The following is a 7,007-nucleotide window of genomic DNA, read 5'->3' as shown; positions in this document are numbered from 1 at the left end:
TGCAAGCTTATGAACTGTAACAGAGGTCCGAGCATCTCAACATGTACTAATTCGATTCTATACTTTACTAGGAATCTTTCTGAAAATTCTTTTCTAATTAAAGAGGTAGAAGTACCTGTGTCAATTAGACAGGGTAAATTTTGAAAATCCTCGATCTTAAAACACCATAAAATAAGTAATTCACTAAATTTTTCTGAATCGCAACATTCTTATCTATATAGGGGTCTTAAGTTAGATACAGCTCTGGCAATCCTCACTGGCTACAACAACAGGGTTGCCACAGCAATAATAGCTGAATCTTCTTCTACATGGTCTATTTTGATTGGTAACATGTTGTCCCCCCGTTGTCTATAGCTGTTTCTATATATTTTTGACCTAACGCTGTTTGCCCCTATTATTCTCTGCAGAAGGTGGTGCTGGATGTTCATACCACTTGGTGTTCCAAGCCATTAATGGGACGGGTCGTCAAATTCCGTGGAACATGGATCTGGCCTCTCTTCATGCCTCATAGCTTTATGAGCTGCCTCCTCAAATCTTACACGCTTTCTCTCTTCTACTGTTAACATTATCATGGTTTCTATTGATATTTATGAATATCTGATCAAACTGTTTCATCGCTTTGTCAATTCGGATTTCCATTTCTACCGAAGTAATCCATTGAGATACCAGCTATTTTCTCGAGATTTTTGCGATAGTATTACCCTGAGAAGTTTTTTTTGGTAGCCCTTGCGTAAATGCATGTAATTGTACTTTTTGTAGGATTTCATTGGCTCCAATTCTGCCCAGTTGCAAGCGTACTGACCGGCAAATCCTTTTTGCGTATTCACGAATACTCGTTGAATTATTAAAAGTAACCACCTCAGTTTTAAGTCTTTCTGATTGACTTGTTTCTTTAAATCTAATTTTGAAAGATTCGATTAAATATTATTTGCTCACATATCTCTTATTTAATCAAAATGTTTTCTTAATCTTTCTTAATAAATGTTTTCTAAATCCCCTTAATCTGGATGCTAAGCGTCTTTCCATTGTTTTAAAGACAAATGTTTCCGTCAATTCATTGAAAATTTGTCGATAAATTTATCCTCATCCGTAACTCCAACATATTCTGGTCTGATTTTTGCTATTTAGAGTACCGCTGTAAGGGAAGTTATTTTGATTTCCCCCTCTGACAAAGTCATCCTCGATTTTAATTTAAGAACCTATCTTGCCCTCTCGACTTGATTTTCCGTTTGCCACCAGATGTTGTAAAGTAAGGTTGTTCTGTGAGATGCGTGATCTCTATTGTCACCAAAGTTTATGAAGTTAATAAACTGTTAATAACTATAGATAGCGTATTGGTATCGAAGCTGCCTAAACTAATTAGAAGGAGACGTAACCTTGTTGAGTTTTTGAGAGGAAGAAGTAGGTTAAATATTGATTACATTTATTTGTCCTAAGCATACAAACGGTGCAGGATTTGACTCAAAAGGTTATAGGTAAAAGTAGCTATAAGTAATCAGTACATAAAATAATATGGCCGCTAAACTTATGTTAAATTGTTTGTTTGTTTAGAATAAATCTCTCTCTCTCTCTCTTACTATACCAAAATAATCCAAATTCCAACTATTGATGAAAAAACTCTAAGATTAAGAAGCAGAAGCAGACCCACCTATCTTAAAAACGGGGTATATCTGTTTTATGCCGTGGCCACACTTCCTGTTTTAATCAGGGAAGTGGCTATTTCAAAATTTGTGTCTCAAACACACATCCGTAAGCTCTCGAAACTTGAAACTTTTCCAAACTATGCAACTCACATTGTTCGTCTTTTAATTTGTTTTATTAGGATAAATTTCAGACTCATGATATTAGTCAGTTTTACAACAGAGTGATAAAATTGCCGAAGATCTGGAGATAAAGTCAGATGGCATAATAATAATATATTGTACTGCCATTGTAATAAATTGAGAGGCAATAGTAAATCAGGGCCTGTCCCAGTTAAATATAAGAACGGGGCGACAATTAGTGGTAAGGAAAGAGTTAAGAGAGATGAGTAGAACATTTTAAGACGTTTTTAAAGTTTTTTGAGGAAGAATTGGTGACAGTACTAAAAGGATTACAAATTAATAAGGCCCCAGATGCTGATAGTGTGGCAAGTGAGTTTCTTAAATATGGTGGTTATGAGGTCAGACATAAGTTATTGAAGATTATGAATATGATTCTTGAACAAGGGGAAGAACCTAGCGATTTTGGAAAAAACTCTAATTAAACCCCTCTGTAAGAAAGGTGATAAGAGTGAGTGTGGTAATTATAGAGGCATTAGCTTGGTTTCTGTAGGTTGCGAATTACTTAATATGGTCGTACTTTTTAGATTTAGACATGCTGTAGATAAGTGTGGTTTTAAGAGAAGAACAGTGGTTTTACGAAGGATAAAGGATGTGTCGACCAAATTTCCACTCTTAGATTTATAATTGAGATGTGCCCGAGTCATCAAACCGCTTTAGTCCTCAGTTTTACATATATGAGCAAGTGTTTGATTCAGCTGATAGAAGAGCTTTAGTGAAGGTTTTTTCCTTATACACATTAAAATGGTTTGTGCTATTTACGAGGATAACATTGCTGCGGTGAAGGTAGGGAATTAGGTTAGTAGATGATTTTGTATTAAATGAGTAGTTAAACAGGGTTGCGTTCTATCTCCGTTTATACGAACCGACTTTGTCTAAGGAAGCACAGCAAAGGCAGTGGAAGATCATGGAATCAAATGGGGGAGTAAAACTGTTCTGGACTTAGATTAAGGCTCGGCACTGTTTCTGTTTTTATTTCTGTTTTTGTCTAAACTGTTTCTGTTTCTATTTAAAAAAAAAAAAACAGAACAGAAACAGGTCATCTGTTTTTCTTTTACCTGTTTTCTGTTGTTTTCATTTTACCGAGCGCTTGCCTCTGCACTATTGTCTAGTGGATAAAGGTCAGTGAACTTTTGCGCTGCAATCTGGCGGCGAAAGGTCGAAGAGTCTGGATAACAGAAAAAGAAACAAAGTGAAGGATGATCTTGAATAACAAGGAACAAACAATCCAGAGAGGCAAAAGGTTGAGCGTAAGCTTGAATTTGCATTTTCGTGAGTAAACTCAGGTGATCAGAAAAGGTTAGCCAACCCAGGTTTGAAGTGAGCTGAACCTTAAACCTTAGAAGTGCCTTAAATAGTTCCTTCTGCATTCATAAAACAAAAATTCATGTTAAAGCTGCCAGACCACTCTCCTCCCAAAATATTTGTTCTTCTGAGTGATTAATGCATGAATAGGTATAACAATAATTATTTATTTTTGCCCTCTTTCAATACATTACAAAAATGCACTAGAGGAGTACAAACAAAGAGAAAAAAAAACACACAAATAGTTAACGATTATACACTACAGTAACCAACATGTCTAACGAAAAAACAAACAAATGGAAACTTAAATCAAAACTAAAATACAGGACCTATCGATCTACCCAACCGTATATAATAAATGGTTAAACGGAAAGTTGGATATTTTCTTACTTCGGTCTTCAAATGGCGAATAAATCGTATGACTCATAGAATGAATCCTATGGCTCATAAAATATACATTAAAAAACAACGAGATGTGACATTAGAGGCTTTTTGCTATTGATCACTAGTATCGTCAAGGTGACGTTGACAACTCAGCAATCTTGGAACTTTCTTTTCCTTACTATTTTTGTTACCCTCTTTCGCTACACTAAAACAATAATGCACTAGAGGAGTAATAAAGAGAAAAGAACGAAACATAACAAATCATTAACTGTACAACAAAGTGACAACCACCACTAACAAGAAAAACAACTAAAACATAAAACACTGTTCAGACCGGGGACTAAATGTCTATTCCAACGTATGCGGAAGATGGTTAAGCGGAAAGTCTGATATTTTCTTACAACGGTCTTCAAATCGAACCGATAATTCTTCAATCTTCTCACATATATCAAAGACATGGTATTTTTTAGTAATGTATGAGTTAAGGAACCATAGAGGGATACCAATAAAGCATTTAGCATACCGGTAAAATTGAACCGTAATTTGTTTATTTTCTGTTGACGAAAAAGTTTCCATAATGGAGTCAGAAAAAACAGGTGCGATGCAAACATAGAGTTGTAGAGCTTTCTTAATGTATACTTGTCAAATTGCCCTATTACTTCGATGACCCAAAAGGAGCACCTAAATACTTGAGTGAATCACACTTAGGGAGAATGATCGAGCCTACTTTAAGGGACTCTGATTGTGTCTTTTCATTGGGGTTTGCTATCATAAACTCAGTCTTTGACGATTCAATAGCTAGACAAACTAGCCTGAAGAGCCTCAAAAGCCCTTTCCATTGATGACAGGCTTTCAGCGAGAAGAAGTATGTCATCTGCATACGAAAGGGGACTAATATCAATATGACTATCAATAATATAGGGTGGGACACTTCTCGTCGCAGTTCTAAGTGCGGCGTTGAATATTAATGGACTTAAAACTGAGCCCTGCTTTACCCCACGCTTTACAGGAATGGGATTTGTCACACTATCACGAGAACGAACCCGGACTATTGAATTCTGGTACCAATTCAAAAGGCACATGCGAATAAAGCTGCTAGTTCCACTATTTAACAAAGCAACTAATGATTGTGATTGGAAATAAGAGTCAAAAGCCTTAGTTATATCAACCGTGCATACATACAGACTCTTCTTTATCATCTTGTGATGTTTCATCATACGCAACGCTATAGCGTTGCCTATAGTAAAGGCCATGCGGCTCCAATGTTTTATTATTGTTTATTCCAGAGGCACTTCATATGGAAGAGATCGTCGTACAGAATTCAAAGGGGCTCATTCGAATGGAGATTGAGAGTTCTAGTGCCCTTTTTGAGGGTCAAAAGTAATTAGAGGGCAACTAGCCCCCCCCCCCTCATGCCCATAATTCCCCCAAACACACCCAATCAAAATTTTGAGATATCCATTTTGTTCAGCGTAGTTGATTTTCAGATAGAAAATATGTTTTTGAGGAGGACACTCCCCCACAACCCTCAGGGTAAGGATTTTAAGTTATGCCCGGGGGCCATACAAGAACGATGTTGGCACAATTTATTTTTTTTTTTCCTTTAGAGCAGGGCACTTTGTATCGAAGAAGCAGTCGTCGGAACCTCGAAAACGGCTCATTCAATTGGAATTGGAGTGGCTTGTGCCCCAGGGCCCAGGGGCAGGTGTTTTAAGTTATGCCCTGGGAGTATATATGGTTCTTATGGAAGGTATGCTCGTATAAGCTTCAAAGAAGGCTCATTTGATTTGAAATTGAAAGTTTTACTTCACTTTTTAAGAGTCAAAGAGATTGAACGGCACCTGCCCCCCCCCCCTCCACGCCCTTTTTTCTCCTCAAACCCACCCGATAAGAACTTTGAGATAGTTTTTTTTTAATAGTTCAAAGATCAATTAACGAAAGCCCCCCAGGGCCCGGGGGTAGGTGTTGTAACTTATGCCCTGTTATATATGGGGAATATATGGTTCTTATTAAAGGGATGCTCGTAAAAACTTCAGAGATGGCTCATTTGATTGGAAATTGAATGTTGTAGTTCAGTTTTTTAGAGTCAAAAGAGATTGGAGGGCAACTAGCCCCCCACGCCCCTTTTTTCCCAAATGCATCCAATAAAAATTGTGAGATAGCCATTAAGTCAAAAATTGCTCAAAAGTCAGATAACAAAAACTCAGGTGTCGTCACAACCCCCCAGGGCCCGGGGGCAGGCGTTGTAAGTTTTTTGGAAGTTCGAGCTCGTTTTTTTAATAGTAAAAAAAGATCCGAGGGCAGCTAGCCCCCCCCCCCCCCCCAAACGCCTTCTTTTTCCAAACCCATCTGATGAAAATTTTGAGATAGACATTTTGTAAAAATAGTTCGAAGGTCGGACAAGAACAAATCCGGTGTCAATACAACCCCCCAGGGCCCAGGGAAAGGCGTTCTAAGTTATGCCTTTAGGGAATGTATGGTTCTTATGAAAGGGATGCTCGCATAAACTTCATAGAGGGCACATTTGATTGGAAATTGAAAGTTCTAGTTCACTTTTTAAGAGTTAAGGGTAACTAGCCCTTCCCCCACGTTCTTTTTCCCCAACCCCATCTGCTAAAAATTCTGAGATAGCTAGTTTGTTGGAAATTGCTCAAAAATTAGATAACAAGAATTCCCCCAGGACCCGGGGGATAGGTGTTGTAAGTGTTGTCCTGGGGGCGTATATGGTTCTTGTGAAAGGGATGCTCGCATAAAGTCAAGAGAGGGGGCTCATTTGATTTGGAAATTGAAAGTTGTAGTTCAATTTTTAATAGTCGAAAGATATTCCGAGGGCAACTAGCCCCCTCCCCACACACCCTTTTCCCCAAGTCCATCCGATAAAATTTTTATTATAGCCATTTCATTACAAATAGTTCAAAGGTCATATAAGAAAAATTCCTGTGTCGACGGAACCCGCCAGGGCCCGGAGGCAGGCGTTATGAGTAGTGCTTGTATAAACTTCGGAGAGTGCTAATTTGATTGGAAATTGAAAGTTTTTGTTCACTTTTTAAGAGTCAAAAGAGATCAGAGGGCAACTAGCCTCTCCCTCCCTCCACGCCCTAAATGCATCAGAAAAAAAATTTGAGATAGACATTTTGTTAAAAATAGTTCAAAGTTCTGATAACAAAAACTCCGGTGTCGACAAAGGCCCCCAGGGCCCGGGGGTAGGCGTTGCAAGTTATGCTCTAAGGGCATGTATGGTTCTTATGAAAGGGAGGCTCGTATAAACTTCATAGGGGGCTCATTTGATTGGAAATTAAAAGTTATAGTTGGGTTTTTAAGAGTTAAGGGCAACTAGCCCCCCTTCGCCCTTTTTTCCCCAAACCCATCCGCTACAAATTTTTAGATAGCCAGTTTTTTAGAAATTGTTCAAAAATTAGATAACAAAAACTCCCCCCAGGGCCCGGAGGATAGGCGTTGTAAGTGTTGTCCTGGGGGCGTATATGGTTCTTATGAAAG

The sequence above is a fragment of the Artemia sp. Qi Xiang Cuo genome, chromosome 1 (assembly GCF_049724085.1).
Source record: "Artemia sp. Qi Xiang Cuo chromosome 1, ASM4972408v1, whole genome shotgun sequence".
In the NCBI taxonomy this organism is placed as follows: domain Eukaryota; kingdom Metazoa; phylum Arthropoda; class Branchiopoda; order Anostraca; family Artemiidae; genus Artemia; species Artemia sp. Qi Xiang Cuo.
This window is presented reverse-complemented; position numbering follows the sequence as displayed.